Here is an 18,262-nt window from a genome sequence, read left to right on the forward strand (position 1 = left end):
TGGAATCTGAAAAGTCTGTGCTGGGTTTCCATGAAACTTTTGGCTTCCTACTCACAGCTTCACACACCGCCCTCTCACAGGCACCCTGCCTGGCCTCCCAGGCCTTCTTCTGAAATCTAAGTGGAAGCCCTCTCGACCCCACAACTCTTGCATTCTGCACGCACCTAAAACTAGCACCATGTGGATGATTCCAAAATGAGGTCTGCGCCAGCTGGAGCAGTAGCCAGGCTTCTTTCTCTCTTGCCAATAGGGGAGCCTGGGTGGCTGGGCACTATGAACCCTCAGGAACAAATTCTCTAGGCTATAGCCATTCTGGAACGTGGTGCCTTGGGGCTTTCTTCTCAAAGCAAATCCTTTCACCTCTGCAATTTTGAGGCAGAATGGGTAGAATCCTGCTGGTTCTTGTGATGTCCTCAGGTCACCTTTTCTATTTTCTTCCAACATACTTGTCTCCAGATACAAAGATAGTTCATAATTACGCCTAACAGCGTACAACTATCCTGTGTATGAATGGAAATGCAATAATTCTCTCCCCAGAAAAGAAAATAGGATTTCCTTGGGTGATACTTACTCCTAACATTTCAGAATGTGAACATTATAACATAGGTTTAACAATACTTAAAAACCAATATAAGTTCTGCTGCTTGCCTCCCAAGTGCAAGAACCCGAGTTCAATCCCTGGTACCAAACAAACAAAAACAACAACAACAAAAACCCAATATAAGTCTATCAACATATGTAGGAAGTATATTAGGAGAGAACTATTACAATTACAATCCTTGTTTCTATAACTGATTATGGGGTCATAGCTGGTATTTAGAACTACCTTCTACTACCCATTCTATATTCCTTGGTCGTCAGCAAACACCTCAGCAGGTCTTGGTTCTTTCCCTGGTGGGGTGACCCATACTTTCATTCCTGAAGGTTCTGGGCCATTTGTCATCCTGCTCGGTTGGGGTCATTGTAGTTTCCCATTGACCTTAATAACAGGGATGGCTATATTAGGAAAAACCCTAAGGAGGCTCCTGTACTCCACGTATATTCTTCCTTTCTTCCACTGTGGAATAACAGTCCAATTTCCCTTTGATAGTTTGGGTCAATCACATCTGCCAAAGCTGTAACTCCCCTTTTAGCTGTTTACTCAGAGGCATAAGGAGACCAAAATGACCAATGGAAGACTTAGCTTCCAGTTATCTTTATTGTGCTTCCTGGTACAAGCCTTCCTCCCCTCTGGAACTAAGACTTCTAGGCCAGCAGAGCATGGGAACAGGAAGTAAAAAAAGTTCTAGTGGATCACGAGAGGTAATGGTGAGTGGTACCATTCCCACTTCCACCCCTTGATTCCTGGACCCATGTATCCTGGCTGTGCAAGACACAGTACCATATAGTGGATGCTGATTCAAAGGATATACAGCCTTTTGAAGCACCTTGCCCCACCCAGCTGTCTCTGTAACTGTCTTCAAAAGGCTACTTCACCTTTCTATTGTTACGGAAGGAATCAGTAAGGGACCCACAGAGAGGCAGCAGAATGAAAGTAAAATAATAAATTTACTCATCGATAAGGGTCGATTGCACATAAACCATGCCTGGATCAATGACACACTGGGTTACAACTCCTCCTTTTAGAGGGTTTCACAGCCTTGACTTCATTTGGGGGGGTTACATTTCATTCTCATAGTTCAAATCACGGTCACAGAATAGTTAATCTTTTCAACCCAGACATAACAGTTCTTTGCAGTTGGGGAGTTTACCTTTAAGATTCACCTAGTTATCTATTCTAGCCCATAGGAAGTGGGTGTTCAGGGTCAGGGGAGCAAATGTTAGCAATGGGTTCTTTCATTTAGACACTTTTATGATCAGGTGGCTCCAGTCTCTGGGATCTCAAGACCTTGACTGTTATCTCAGGGTAAGGCCAAATGCCTCATTCAGCAATTAGTGCCTATTAGTTTTGAGCTAAGCAAAACAAACTGCTGTTAGAGAAAGCAGAAGCTATTTTGTATTGTAACACTTTATAAGTTTTTGCCATTTATAAGTTTTCCCTATCACTATCAATTCAGCCGCTTTTGGATGGTGAGGAACATGGTAAGGCCAGTGAATTCCATGAGCATGAAACCATTGCCTCCCTTCTTTGGCCATAAAATGTTTTTCTTGATGAGAGGCAGTGCTGTGTGGAATTCCATCATGATGGATAAGGTGTTCTGTGAGTCCATGGATGGTAGTTTTGGCAGAAGCATTACAAGTAGGGAAGACAAATCCATATCCAGAGTAAGTGTCTATGCCAGTAAGGACAAAGTGTGTCCTTTGCATGGGGGAAGTGGTCCAACATAATCAACCTGCCACCAGGTTGCATGCTGTTCACCCCAGGTAATGGTGCCATATTGGGGACTCATTGTTGGTCTCTGATGCTGGTATATCAAGCATTCAGCAATGGGTATAGCCAGATCACCCTTGGTGAGTGGGAGTCCATGTTGCTGAGCCCATGCATAACCTCCATCCTGCCACCATGGCCACTGTGTTCAGGAGCCCATTGGGCAATGACAAGTGGGGCTGAGGAAAGAGGTTGGGTGCTATCTACAGAACAGGTTATCCTATCCACTTGATTGTTGAAGTCCTTTTCTGCTAAGGTCACTTTTTGGAGAGCATTTACATGGGGAATGTAGGGGACTGCAATACTGATTATGCCCAAAGCATGCTGTGAGCAGTGTAGGCTGTAAAGAATTAAACCTCGCAAATTGGCTCATTTTAAGAAATGAGTCTGGCTGACGTGTACATGACTTACGGAAGTACCTCATAGGCACCCTGGTAGCACACAGGTTAGCATGACCTACCCACTAGTGGCTTGTGAAACTGTAGGGGCTCAATATCAGATAGCATAGTAGTTGAGGTCAGAGTAACTTGCATCCAAATTCCATTCCCATGACTAAAACCTTCTTGACTAGAAGGACAAGGATTTAATTACAACCATATGTTTTGTCTATTCTGTTCCTAATTTGAGAATTTTTTGTCTTTTCCCTTTACAAGCCTTGCCTCTGTTAGTATCCATAGCAACTTCACAACTGTACATCCTTGCACGTAGTCCCATCCTCGCACATAGTTTGCCTTTACTCCAATTGATTACCAATAAAGATCAGTGGCTTGGACTAACCATGGTCTTTTGCTCAATGAGCAGCATTGGCCATCCTGGCTCCCCACTTTTCTCTTTAATTCTTTCTTTGAGTCTTTCTTCAGCCTTGCATCAGACACTGGGCAGGAGACTGGAGCCTACTGCAGAGGCCTCCAGTAGGATACAAATATCTTTACATCCCTTACTCTATCTACATATCTCTTCCCCAAATATCTTTGTCACCAATTTTCCAGTCATGTTTCTTCCAAGTTCCTGACCATCCAGCCAGACCACTGGCTATAGCCCATGAATCAGTATACAGTTGCACTTCTGGCCATATTTCCTTCCAGGCAAAATGTACTGCCAGATGCACGGTCCGAAGTTCTGCCCATCATGAAGCTCTTCCTTTACTACTGTACTTCAAGGATGTGCTGGAAAGGGGCTGTAATGCTATAGCTGTCCACTTGTGGATGGTGCCTGCATAATGTGCAAAACCTCCCATAAACCAGGCCCTATTTTTCTTCTGACAGCTGATCATATGATGTACTGCATGAGGCCAGAGGTGCGTGCTGGGAGACAGAAGGCAATATATCAGGAGTAGGAACCATGGGCATCTGGGCAACTTCTTCATGTTACTTTCTTGTGCCCTCTGGACCTGCTCTGGCTTGACCATGTACATACCATTTCCATTCAATGATGGACTGTTGCTGTGCCTGTCCAACTTTGTGATTCATTGGATCAGAGAATACTCAGCTCATGATGGGCAACTCAGGAAGCATGGTAAGTGGTGTCCCATGGTCAAGTGTTCAGTTTCCACTAAGCCCCAGTAGCAGGCCAGAAGCTGTTTTCAAAGAGAGAGTAGTTGTCCACCGATGATGACAGAGCCTTGCCCCCAAATCCTAAAGGCCTCTGCTGCAATTCACCTGTGGTGGCCTGCCAGAGACTCCAAACAGCATCTATACTGCCACTGCCACTGTAAGTAGCATTGGATCTGCTGAATCATATGGCCCCCGTGGCAGAGCAGCCTGCACAGCAGCCTGGACCTCTTGCAGGACCTTCTCTTGTTCTGGGCCCCACTAAAACTAGCAGCTTTCTGAGTCACTCAGTAAATGGGCTGGAGTAAAACACCTAAGTGAGGATTGTGTTGTCTCCAAAATCCAAATAGGCTCACTAGGTTTTGTGTGTTTTTTGGTTGTAGGGGAAGCCAGATGCAACGACTTATCTTTCATCTTAGAAGGGATATCTCCGCATGCATGCTCCGTACCACTGGACCCCTAGAAATTTTGATGAGGTAGAAGGACTTTGTTATGACAGAATCTCATGTGATCATAGTGGGGCTTTTCAGAGGTGGCTGGATCTAGAGTGTGTGATGGGGTGTGTGTGACGCTGGGATTAAGAGTATGTGTGATTACTGAATTAGTCCACTGATTGGTTTGGCATAGTTCTGTGTGTGGATAATGGGGAGGCCCATCCTGTGTATGAGTGCTACCTACTGTAAGGGTGTATAGCCTGGATAGAATATAAGGGACAGACAGAGGGCCACTGTTCTCATTTTTGCTTGCTGCTTCTTCACTACTGCACTGCTTTGCTGCCTCCTGCCTGTCAAGAACTGTTTCTCCTCTGTGATGCTCCTCCGCCATATCACTGCCTTGGAGCCAGCCAATTATAGACTGAAACCTCTACAAACTAGGACCAAAATAAACCTTTCCTCCTTTAGCTTTAGGTGTTAGTTGTTTTGTCTCAGCAATGAGAAAAGTAACTAAGACTGACCTTGAATTTTATTTGGATTTATTTCTGATCCTCTGGCTAGCTAATGCTTTACTAACAAGTGCAGAGTGGTTACTACCTCCTGCTCATTTGGTCTAATCAGCATAATGTCATCAATGTAATAGACCAGTGTGGTACCTCACGGGAGAGAAATTATGATCCCTGTGAACCAAGTTGTGACACAGGGCTGGGGAGTTAATATAACTCTGGGTAGGACAGTGAAGGTGTATTGCTGACTTTTCTTTTTTTTTTTTTTTTAGACAGGGTCTCTCTATGTAGTTGAGACTGACCTGGAACTCACCATGTAGCCCAGGCTGGTCTCGAACTCACAGCGATCCTTCTGCCTCAGCCTGAGTGCTGGGATTACAGGTGTGCACCACCATGCCCAGTTTGCTGACTTTTCAAATTGAAAACAAATTGTTTCTGATGGGCCTTATGGATAGGTATGGAGAAGAAAGCATTTACCAAATCAATAGCTGCTTACCAAGTACCAGGAGGTGTGTTAATCTGCTCAAGCAAGGAAACCACATCTGATAGAGCAGCTGTAATTGGAGTCACCACTTGAATCTGTTTGTGGTAATCCATTGTCATTCCCTGAGACACATTCATCTTCTCCACTGGCCAAGTGGGAGAATTAAATGGAGATGTGGTGGGAACCACCACCCCTGCATCCTTCAAGTCCTTGATAGTGGCACTAATCTCTGCAATCCCTCTGGGAATGCGATATTGTTTTTGGTTTACTGTTGTACCAGAGAAAGGAAATTCTAATTGGGCTTTCATTTGGTCTTTCCAACTGTAGCAGCCCTCAGTCCACAGGTTAAGGAACCAATGCGAGGATTCTGCAAAGTACTAAGTATATCTATCCCAACAATGCATTTTGGAACAAGGAAAATGACTATATAAGGACCAAGTTTTCAGATCAAGGTGGGCTCCCTCTGTGCCCCTTGCCCAGAACAGAGCTGCAAAACCTCCATTCTGTATAATTCCATTCTGTATGACAGTCTCCCTGTGTTTCTGTTCCTCTTTTTAGGCAGCTCTGTCTTAGGCCTCCACCCTGTGTTTCTGTTCCTCTTTTTATGATCTAATAATCTAAAAATGAATCCCTCCTGCTTATCCCTACTTAGGATAATCAATAGGAACTGATCTTGGCATTAGTCAGTTTAAGATAACCACATGTTCTGTTAAGAATAGAAATTGATTAATCCAATGTTCTTTAGAAAGAGGAACTGATTCTGTGAATGTAGGTACCAGTAATTTTCCATAAGTGCCCTCCTAGCACCCCTCAAATATCCAAGAGTAAGCGAAAGATAAAAATAGCATCTCTCCCCAACCCTATATAATCCTGCTTCAAAGATGGGTCTGGGCTCTCAGTCTGAAGCCACTGTGATGGTGACACCCGAGGGTCCAGGCTCAAGCTTGCAATAAACTCCTCTTGTAATTGCATCGGAACTGACTCCTTGGTGGTCTTTGGGGACTTTGCGACTTGGGCACAACTACAGGCGGATTTGAGGACATACTGGAGCCACTGTGATTCAGACCTTTGCTAAAACTCCATTGGCCACCTGATCTCCATAGGCACCCACTTTTATTGGAGGGCTACAATGACATTTTGGATCCTCAGGGATCAGTGTTAGTTCAGAATCAGTGCCCAGTAGTCCCTGAAATGTCTGATCATTTCCCTTTCCCCAGTGTACAGTTACCATGATAGAAAGCCTTAATTCCCTTTGGGAGAGAATGGGAGAAAAATTGACTGTATAAGTTTTTGGTGTTGCACCAGGGTCCTTCCTCAAGAGGACCCAGCCACCCCTTCATTCAAGGGGTTCTGGGTCTGTAAACTGGCTCAAATCCTGGAGCTGACTGAGGGATCATGATCCTCTTGTTACTACTATTTGAAGTAGGTTTCTGTTCATTTGCCCTTAATTTTTTTTTATTATATAAAGTAGTAAAAATTTAGTAGGCTTCTTGTCTATTTCACTTTTGGGAGCACTGTGGCTAATCAGCCAGCACCACAGTTCTACACATGTCAGATCATTTTGATCGTTGTTCTTCTGTTCACTATGGTAAGTGTGTGCACCTTGCCTCTGGCAATTAAGTGCTGTCACTTGACCCCTTCCACTTGACCCCTGCCAGTCTGGGATCCAATTAAACCCATTGCTCTTAATTTTCCCAATTGAGTAACCCAATTGTAAAGTCTGGCATCCAGGCTACAAGCTTATTGATTGATGACATCCACACCCACGGTGGGGCTTCCACTGTCTACACGCGGAACTATGCTAACCTAATGTAGTTATCACAAATGCTTAATCCATATTCACACATCCTAGATATAGCCACCTCTAAAAAGCCCCACTTATTTTTATTTTATTTTATTTTTATTTTTTCGATTAAACTCGGGACCTTGCGCTTGCGAGGCAGGTGGCAGAAACACTGAGCTAAATCCGTGGCCTCCTAAAAAGCTCCACTTATGAGCATATGAGGCACTGGGGCGATCCCTAGATCATAACTGAAATACCATCCTTTCACTTTCAGCCTATATGTGTTCCTAATTATGAAGTCTCTTTTTTTAAATTAGGACATATTTATCATACATAATGATTACATTCTTCATAGGGAATTTGTACCTGTACATAACATATTTTAATTCTACTTATTTTTTCCATTTTATTGTATACAGATAAGTTAGTTAGGAACTATTATAAGGCAGTTAGGCAGTGCTGGGCCCTCAGCACAGGGGACAACTGTGGCTGGAGGTTCTTTTGCTTCAAGAAAAAGAGGAGCTACTACAAGCTCATCCTTCCCCTAGGGATGAACAGCAGTGATTGATATTCTAAATAAGCATCAATTACCTTGGATGGGGACCAAAACCTTCCTAGCCCATTCCTTCCCAGAAAATCCTTGTTCACTTCACGTACACTTGCTGTGTAACTTGCTTCCCCACTTGATCTTCATTTAATCAGTATGTCCAAAGCAGCTATACTTGTAATCTTATTGGTTGATCATAGTTTGGTCCCACCTCATACCCACCTTGCGATTTCCCATTGGATCGATGTTACGTAAGTGTCTGTACTGGTAGTCTTATTAGTTGACTAGTTTTGCCCCACTTCGAGCCCACCTCACCTCGTGGCTTTGCTCAATCAAATACATTTGAAAAGCGGGATTAAAAGGCAACCCACTTTCCAATCTCCCCTTCTGTCTCTACACAGAAGCTATCTTTCCCTCAAGACATTTTTCTTACTCTTAACCTCCATTGTTCCTAGAATTCATTCTTCAATTTTATTTATTTATTTATTTGGTACTGGGGATCGAACTTGGGTCCTTGCTCTTGTGAAGCAGCCACCGGAACCACTGAGCTAAATCCCCAGCCCTATTCTTCAGTTTTAGAGAACACAGACTGGGCGAGTTGCACATCTAGCAGGTTGGGAGTTATAATATTTCCCTTATATTATTTGGAGGTTCATGTATCACACACTTTGTATCAACTTCTCTTCCCTCCCTTCAACCCATCCTCCCCTGCCCATTTACAGAAGCTTTGTTTCCATTTTTCCCTTTCATTCTTTTTAAAAATCCCTTTTCCCATCCTTTCCTTCCCCCTCCTCCTCCTTTGTTCCCCTTCCTATTTAATCATGTTGTCCTTACTTTCCAATATCGATCCCCCATTTTGCCCTTAGAGTTTCTCACATAAGGGAAACAATGTGATATTTAGACTTGTGTATCTTACTTATTTTACTTAAAAGTATGGTCTCAAAGTACATCCATTTACCTACAAATGACTCACATTTATCCTTCTTTATGGCAGAATAGTACTCCACTGTATATAAATACATTTTCTTTATCTATTCACCTGTTGATGGGTATATGAGCTGTTTCCAAAATTTGGCTATTATAAATGGTGCTGTTGTAAACATAGGTATGCATATATCACTGTAGTATAATGCTTTTAACTCTATTGTGAAGATACCTAGAAGGCAAATAGCTGGGTCAAATGGAACTTCTAATTTTATTATGTTTTTAAATCTCCATACTGATTTCCATAGTGGGTGTACCAATTTACACTCCCACCAACAATAGACAAGGGTTCCTTTTCGCCCACAGCCCCACCAGCACTTGTTATTGGTTGATTTCTTGATAGCAGCCATTCTTTCTAGAGTGAGATGAAATCTCAGTGTTGTTTTAATTTTCATTTATTTCTTGAATGACGAGTGATGTTGAACATTTTTTCATATATTTATTTGCTGTTTGTACTTCTTCATCTGAGAAGTAGCTATTCATTTCAGATGAGCATTTTTGGACTGAATCTTTGAATTTGTGAAGTCTGATATTTTGAGTATATATAAAGAATATTTTAGATATGAATCTTTTGAGGGATAGCTGGTAAAACATATTTCCCATTTTGTGGATTATCTCTTCATTCTGTTGGTAGTTTCTTTTGTTCTGCAAAACCTTTTAAATTTGATGTAATCTCAGTTCTTGATTCTTTGTAATATTTCCTGTGCAATTGGGGTTTTGTTCGTAAAGTCTTTGCCTACACCAGTGTCTTCAAGATTTCTGCCTTTTTCATATTCCAGCAGATTGGTTTCTGTTTTAATATTCAAATCTTTACCCATTTCAATTTTAGTTTAGTGCATGGTGAAAGATATGGGTCTAAGTTTAATCTTTGGCATGTGGAAAGCCAGTTTTCCCAGCACCATTTACGAAAGGGGCTATGTTTCTTCTGGTGAAGGTATTTGGCCCTTTTGTCAAAGATAAGATGGCTGAGTGTGCTTGACATTGTTTCTGCATCTTCTATTTTGTTCCACTGATCATCAGTCCTTTTTTTTTTTTTTTGCCAGTATCATGTTGTTTTTATCGCTGTAGCTCTGTAGTATAATTTATGATCAGTGGGCTGAGGATTTAGCTCAGTGGTTCCACTGCCTGCCTTGCAAGCACAAGGTCCTGAGTTCAATCCCCAGTACTGAAATCAGGGAATGTGATTCCCCATGCTGTGCCCTTGTTACCAAGCATTGCTTTTGCTATTCTGGTCTCCTCTGGTTCCATATGAATTTTAGGATTTTTTTGTGCTAATTCTGTGAGGTATTGGTATTTTTTTTCTAAAATACATTTTTATTTGCCGGGGATTATTTAGCTCAGCGGTTCGGTGGCCTGCCTTGCAAGCGCAGGGACCTGAGTTCAATCCTCGGTACCAAAAAAAAAAAAAAAAAAAAAAGGACTATACTGCTAAAATTAAAAAAAATTTTTTTTTGCTTAAGGAATTTCACACATGAGTTGCTGTCTTCAAGATAGCCCTTTTCCAAAGAACTGATGATTAATCCAGTCATCCTATCTGCCCTGGGATCTTATCTTATATCCAAATTCCTTCCAGCAGTTTAACTTTAGGAGCCTAGAATTTGAATTGTACATAATATTGGTATTGTGGCACATGATCTAGATTCTGTATTATTTCTTAATCATTCATTTCTAATATTGAAAGTCAACATTTTTCATTGTTCTTGAGCAAAATGTTACAGGTCTCATCACCACTGTAATCGTTTACTGTGATGGAAGCATGAACTGTGTCTCAATTTTAGCCACACTGACCAATTTTAGACACCAATCAACAGTGCCTATCCTCATCTAGAATGAGGCTTTGCTATTGGTATTTTGACTGGACCTGCATTAAATCTGTACACAGTTTTGAAAGTATGGCCATTTTCACTATATTGGTTCTACTTATCCAAGGACAGGGGACATCTTTCCATTTTCTGACATCTTCTTCACTCTCCTTTTTTAGAGTACTGTAGTGTTTAATGTAAAGGCCTTTCATTTCCTTCATTTGAAAGTATTTCATTTGTCTTGATTCTATTGTGAAAGGTGTTGTTTCCCTAATTTCTCTCTTAGTGAGTTTCTTATTTGTATACAAGAATGCTATGGATTTTTTTGAGTGTTGACTTATATTCTGATATACTACTGAATTTGGTTATTAATTCTTAGAGTCTTTCTGGTGGTGTGTGTGTGAGGGTCTTCTGTGGAGTGGATCATGTCATCAGCAACCTCATGGCAATCTTCCTCCCTCAGCCTCCTGAGTATTGGGATTACAGGTGTGCATCACCATATCCAGCTTGTAGTTTTTAATCATGAGTGGATGTTGGACTTTGTCAAATGCTTTTTCTGAATCTATTGAGATGGTCATGTGGTTTTTGTCCTTGACTCTGTTAATGCGGTGCATTTACCTTTATTGATTTGTGTATGCTGAACAATCCCTGCATCCCTGGGATGAATCCTACTTGGTCATGGTATAAAATCTTTTTGATGATTTGATGCATTCTGTTTGCAGTATTTTATTGAGGATTTTTTCATCTATGTCTGTTAAGGAGATTGGCCTGTAGTTCTCTTCTTTGGTTGGATCCTTCTCTGGTTTTGGTATCAAAGTAATGCTTGCTTCCAGGAATGACTTTGGAAGTATTGCTTCCTTTTCAATTTCATTAAAGAATTTGAGGAGTAATGTCATTGCATCTTTTCTAAATTTCTTGTAGAATTCACCAGTGAATCTGTCAGGACCTGGGCTTTTCTTTATTGGTATTTTTTAAATGACTTCTTCAATTTCATTGATTGATATTGGATTATTTAGGATTTTTATATCTTCCTGAGTCAGCCTTGATAATTCATATGTAACTAGGAATCTGTCCATTTCTTTTGAATTTTCCACCTTGTTAGAGTACGGGTTCTCAAAGTAGATAGTGATTGCCTTCTAGATTTCTAGATGATCTGTTGTGATTTTACCCTTTTTTTTCTAATTGCATGGATTTGGGTCTGTTCTTTGTTTCTTTTTGATAAGGTTGTCTAAAGATTTGTCTATTTTATTTAATCTTTCAAAGAACCAACTCTTCAATTCATTGATTTTTTTGTATTGTTTTCTTAGTCTCCATTGCATTAATTAATCCCATGTCAGGAAAACAGAGCAAACTCAAGTAAATAACCTAATGTTGACTCTCAAGGTTACAGAAAAATAAGAACAAGTTAAACCCAACGCTTGCACAAAGAAGGAAATTATAAAGATCTGCTGTAATTCTGATGGGCTTTACTTTACAGATGATTTGTTTCTTATTTATTTGTTTATTTTTGTATCAGGGATCAAACTCAGGACCTTCTGCTTGCAAGGCAGGCATAGCACCACTGAGATAAATCGCCGTTCCTTTTCTTTTCTTTGCTACTGGGGATTGAACTCAGGACCTTGTGCTTATGAGGCAGGCGGCAGCACCACTGAGCTAAATCCCCAGCCCAATTTGTTTCTTTTCTCTAAAAGCTTTTAATATTCTGTGCTTGTGATGAATTTCTGGAATCTTGACTATTATATATCTTGGTGACATTTTTTTTTTTTTTCTGATCAGGGGTATTTGGAGTTCTGTATGCCTCAGAATTTATCTGTATGTCAAATTCTTTTTCCACGCTTGGGAAATTTTCTGCTGTTACTTCGATGAACAGGTTTTTATGTCCTTTGTGCTATCTCCTGATTTTTTATTGACTCTGATCAATCTTATGTTATTGTTCTTTGCATTGTCTACCAGCTGTTGGATTGACTTTTCATGGTCCCTTACTATTTTTAGGAAGTCTTTCATTTACTAATCACCAACTACAACCCTGTCTCTAGATCTGATATTTTATCTTCAGATTGGTTGATTCTTCTGTGTATTCTTTCAATAGGATTTTTAATCTCCTGGATATCTGTATGAATCTATTTTATGGAGTTCAGTTCTTTCCTACATTAGGCATTTATGGTTTCTATCTCTTTCCTCAACTCTTTCTCCTTTTTAAAAAATCTGTGTCTCCTCTAGATTCATTAACCATCTCCTTCATTTATGGTTATCATCTCCTTTTTACATTTTTTATTTTAATATAATGCAAGTAGATATTAATAAAGAAAATATAAAAGCTGTTCTATGAAAAAATAATTTTTCATAACAAAAATGATTAGAGAATAGCAATGGTAAATACCCTGTATCATGATCTAAAAAGAATTTTTTTTTTTTGGTTTTTTGAGACAGGGTCTCACTGTATAGTTGAGACTGACCTGGAACTCACTATGTAGCCCAGGCTGGTCTCAAACTCACAGCGATCCTCCTGTCTCAGCCTCCCAAGTGCTGGGATTACAGGCATGCACCACCATGCCTGGCCCTAAAAAGAATATATTTTCATTTGCTAATCTCTCAGCTCATTTCCTAATAATAATAGACCCCTTTTTTTTGCTTAAAGCATTTCAAGTATTCATATAGTATCTCACATTCTGTATAATTTTGAACAATTTCTTCCTATTTCACAATTTTTTAATCCTTTTTGGTCTTTATTTTTGGTCATCATCTCTTTATCTGTATGATTGTTTTCTGTTTTGTTTTTTTGTCTAGCAATTTGTCTATTGGCTTTGTTGCTTCTGCTGCTACCATTTCAGAATGTTCACCTGGATGGCTTTTGATCTGTCCCATGTCAATGGTCTCTGGATTTACCTTGGGCACTCCAACCTGGCATCTGAGCTTGCATCTTGCTTTCATGTTTTCTCATTTTCTTTGTTGAGGCTTGTAAATTGTCCATGGTAGGTAGCTTTATTACTAGTATTGAGACCTCATTTGGAAATGACTACTTTTCAGAGATGTCTTCTAGTTATAGCTGGCTTTTGGCCTTTGAATCTATCCCAGGATCCCACCTCTTCTGTTTATTAGGGATGAGAGGGTGCAGCTGGTTTGGCCTAGCACCCAGTTTTTTGGTACTGGACTATGGTATTGCATATGTCCTCCAGACAATCTATATATTGCCATACAAGGAACTCAGTTGATTACAGAAACTATGTCACCTTGGCTAAAGTGGTACAATCAGTAACAACAATAGCATCAAATACAGGATGGAAAATGACAAACTGATAACTAGTAGTTGCCACCTTTATAGGTACAAGATTTATAGGTACATAACAAAATCTAAGACAAATCAGAAAATTATATGCAGTAGCTATGCATTCAGTAGAGCAATTTTGCCCTAAGGTGAAAAAGGACAAAAATCTAAAAGGGGAGAACTGGAAAAAATAGAGAGATAGAAGAAGAGATTAGAAATAAGACTGAAGTACAAAAGAAGATTACCCAAGCTTCAAGAAACTGGTGAAGAAGACAGAAGGGAAGGAAAGAATAAAAAAACAAAAAACTACAAGGTTCACCCTCACACAGAAATGAAAGCAACCAAAAAAAACCCCAAAATGAACAAAAATGTAAATAAATAAATGAAAGCAAAGACAGGGAACAAAAAAGACGTTTCTCTGTGATTTCAAGCTTGTGGTATCTTTTGGGATCTACAATTTTGTGATAGTGTCCAATTCAGGGCATGATTCTGTTCTTGCTGTTAGACAAAGGAGGCAGTCAGAGCCCAGATCTCTGCTGGATAATCCCAGCAAACTGGCTGTAGAATCAGGGCATGGTGTTTTTTTCTGGGCCTTTCAAATCCATGGAGGTTCAGGGCTGGGCCTGGGTTGTTTAGCTTATAACACTCTGGGTGTCTCTTGCCAGCCTGACCATGGTTCCCTGACCATGAATGTCTTCCGGGATTATCCCTCACTCAATCACTGTGGTAGTTTAACATTAGAAGCCCTGAGATGAAGCCAACTCACAGCTGCTCTGAGTCTCAGTCTTGGTTTAGTCCCTCCCTAAAATGGCGTCTGACCAAGCACTGTCTCCAGGGGACACAGCAGTCCCCTGGACTGGTGTCTCTCAACAGCTGTTGTAGCACACTAATCTGTTCCACTGGTGTATTTCTCCCTGGAGGCCACTGGAGTTGTCCACTTTCACTGTCTCTGAAGATTTGATCTTCCTTTCTCATCCCATGAGCTAGGAGCCAGGGTGAAAGTGCAAGTTGCCCCTTCCTTTTTCTGCATTGTGGTCTGTCTCTTCAATTTCTCTGTAGGCTCCAGTTTTCCCTTTGGGTCCTTCCTGGGCACCAGGGATCTACCTCTGTCCTTCTTTTATTCCCCAAATTGTTATTCTCTAGTGTCCGTATTCTGAATCTTGGACAAGCTAATTTGTTGCTGCTTACCATTCCACCATCTTCCTGAAAGTTCTGAAATCTCTTGTGAACTGAATACAGTTGGATTTTTTGCCTGTAAAGTTTAATCCATTTACATTTAAAGTAATTACTAGGTTGGGGATTTAGCTCAGTGGTTCTGCCGCCTCCCTCACAAGCATAAGGACCCAAGTTTGATCCCTGATACCAAAAAAAAAAAAAAAAAAGAAAAAAGAAAAAAAAAGTCATTACTGACATGAAAGGACTTATTGCTATTTTGCTCATTATTTTCCGTGGGTTTTTTAACTTTATGGGCTGTAGTCTTCTTTCCTTTGTATTTTGTTGATGTTTTTGTAGTCACATGTTTTCGTACCTTTCTCATTTCCTTCTGTATATATCTGCAGATATTTTCCTTCTGGTTACCATCACAATTACTTAAAACATCTTAAAGGTATAACATTCTATTTTAAACTCTGAACAACTTCAATCACATAAAAAATTCTTCTGCCTGGCATAGTGACAAACGCCTGTAATCCCAACACTCAGGAGGCTGAGGCAGGAGGATCACTGTGAGTTCGAGATCAGCCTGGGCTACATAGTGAGTTCCAGGTCAGTCTCAACTACATAAGTGAAACCCTGTCTCAAAAAAAAAATTCTTATCCTTTACAGCCCTATCCCAATCAACTTTATGTTATTTATGTCACATATTGTATTTTACATGTTGTATACCCATTAGCATAGATTTATAGTTTAAAATTTTTTTCATCTAAATTCTATGCACCAAAGTTAAATGTTTGCTTCATATCTATGATCAGACAATGTTAACATGACCATTTAGCCTTTACAAGATGGCTGCATGAGCTCTAGCTTTTATATCCACCTTTAAGGCACCAAGGAAGAAGAAAAGACAAGAGCAAAAGGAGATTGGTCAAGTGATTCCTATCTCTGCCTGGTCTTTTTTTCTTTTCTATAAAATGTATTTGTGTAAGAATGTAGGCATTTTTCAATGGGAAAGATGATACTCATATTCCTACACTAGCTTCAACAGATTATAGTGCCAAAGAATGATATAACCAACATGGAATAGGCAGTGGCGTAAGGAACCAAATGTTAAACAAGGATCACTTATTCTGCAAAACAATTCATAATAATAGTTTAAAACTGTTGCTGGGTGTGGTGGTGCACGCCTGTAATCTCAGCATTCAGGAGGCTGAGGCAGGAGGATCTCTGTGAGTTAGAGATCAGCCTGGGCTACACAGTGAGTTCCAGGTCAGTCTCAACTACATAGTGAGACCCTGTCTCAAAAAACCAAAAAACCCAAAACAAAACAAAATAAAATTGCACGAGTCAGGATTATTTGATTTAAAACTCAAGAAATAGTACCACCATGACAAACAAAACCAACTCTTGAGGGTATAAAAAATAAGGGGAAAACTAGCATTTGTTGAGTCATACATATGTTTTCCACAAGGCAAACATCAATTATTGTTCAACAGAAAACCTTGAAAATACAAAATAAAACCCCAAACTAGTGGTTCCCATAATTCAAAATTTACCTGCAATAAAGGCAAGACAATAAACTTGGGCTCTGACCTGTCAAATATATCCTATACTAACATTATCCACTGAAGAACATGGACAGCCCTCGAGGCGTCGGCTCTGCGCGGCGGAGGAGCCTCGTTGCTTGTGGGCCTGTGAGCGTGTGCGCGGACATGGCCTCAAACGACTATACCCAACAAGCACCCAAAGTTATGGGCCCTACCCAACCCAGCCTGGGCAGGGCTACTCCCAGCAGAGCAATCAGCCTTATGGACAGCAGGGTTACAGTGGTTATGGCCAGTCAGCAGATACTTCAGGCTATGGCCAGAGCAGCTACAGTTCTTACGGACAGACTCAGAACAGCTATGGCACTCAGTCAGCTCCACAGGGTTATGGCTCTATTGGTGCCTATGGCAGTAGCCAGAGTTCCCAGTTGTCTTATGGGCAGCAGTCCTCTTACTCTGGCTATGGCCAGCAACCAGCTACAAGCAGCACCTCGGGAAGTTATGGTAGCAGTTCTCAGAGCAGCAGCTATGGGCAGCCCCAGAGTGGGGGCTATGGCCAACAGTCTGGCTATGGTGGACAGCAACAGAGCTACGGGCAGCAGCAAAGCTCCTATAATCCTCCTCAGGGCTATGGACAGCAGAACCAACACAAGAGTGGCAGTGGAGGCAGTGGAGGGGGTGGTGGAGGAAACTATGGCCAAGAGCAGTTCTCCATGAGTGGTGGCGGTGCTTATGGCAATCAGGACCAGAGTGGTGGTGGCGGTGGCAGTTACAACCGTAGCAGTGGTGGCTATGAACCCAGAGGTCATGGAGGTGGCCGTGGAGGCAGAGGCGGCATGGGCGGAAGTGACTGTGGTGGCTTCAATAAATTTGGTGGCCCTCGGAACCAAGTATCACGTCATGATTCTGAACAGGATAATTCAGACAACAACACAATCTTTGTGCAAGGCCTGGGTGAGAACGTTACAATTGAATCTGTGGCTGATTACTTCAAGCAGATTGGCATTATCAAGACCAATAAGAAAACTGGACAACCCATGATTAATTTGTACACAGATAGGGAAACTGGCAAGCCGAAGGGAGAGGCAACAGTCTCATTTGATGACCCCCCTTCTGCTGAAGCAGCTATTGATTAGTTTGATGGTAAAGAATTCTCTGGGAATCCTATAAAAGTCTCATTTGCTACCTGTCGAGCAGACTTCAATCAGGGTTGTGGCAATGGCCGAGGAGGCTGATGGAGAGGAGGACCCACGGGCCGTGGAGGCTACGGAGGTGGTGGCAGTGGTGGTGGTGGCCGGGGAGGATTCCCCAGTGGAGGTGGTGGCGGTGGAGGACAGCAGTGAGCTGGGGACTGGAAGTGTCCTAATCCTACGTGTGAGAACATGAACTTCTCTTGGAGAAATGAATGCAACCAGTGTAAGGCTCCTAAACCAGAGGGCCCAGGAGGGGGTCCAGGAGGTTCCCATATGGGGGGTAACTATGGAGATGATCGTCGTGGTGGCAGAGGAGGCTATGATCGGGGCGGCTACCGGGGCCGTGGTGGTGATCGCGGGGGCTTCCGAGATGGCCAGGGCGGTGGGGACAGAGGTGGCTTCGGCCCTGGCAAGATGGATTCCAGGGGTGAGCACAGACAGCATTGCAGGGAGAGGCCGTATTAGTCTGGCTCTGAAATTTTGGGACAACTTTTATTCCCTGTACCCAGTGTTACCCTTGTTATTTTGTAACCTTCCAACTCCTGATCCACCCATGGACTTTTTTGTGTCGGACTACGTAATTGTAACCATACCTCTGGTTCTCATTAACAACCATCGTTTTAGTTTAACAAAAAAAAAAAAAAAAA

At 41.5% G+C, this 18,262-nt stretch overlaps 1 non-coding gene and 1 pseudogene across 1 annotated transcript; one reads left to right on the plus strand and one right to left on the minus strand.

Annotated features, from left to right (window-relative positions):
• Window positions 1-10,363: 10,363 nt before the first annotated feature.
• Window positions 10,364-10,493, minus strand: LOC117284862. Its single transcript, XR_004515932.1, has one exon. It is a non-coding gene; the product is annotated as a small nucleolar RNA SNORA1 (small nucleolar RNA).
• Window positions 10,494-16,528: 6,035 nt separating this feature from the next.
• LOC104850846 lies at window positions 16,529-18,241 on the plus strand (annotated as a pseudogene).
• Window positions 18,242-18,262: the final 21 nt, after the last annotated feature.

Source organism: Fukomys damarensis, unplaced genomic scaffold (genome assembly GCF_012274545.1).
Source record: "Fukomys damarensis isolate Sample0158 unplaced genomic scaffold, DMR_v1.0_HiC HiC_scaffold_39, whole genome shotgun sequence".
Lineage (NCBI taxonomy): Eukaryota > Metazoa > Chordata > Mammalia > Rodentia > Bathyergidae > Fukomys > Fukomys damarensis.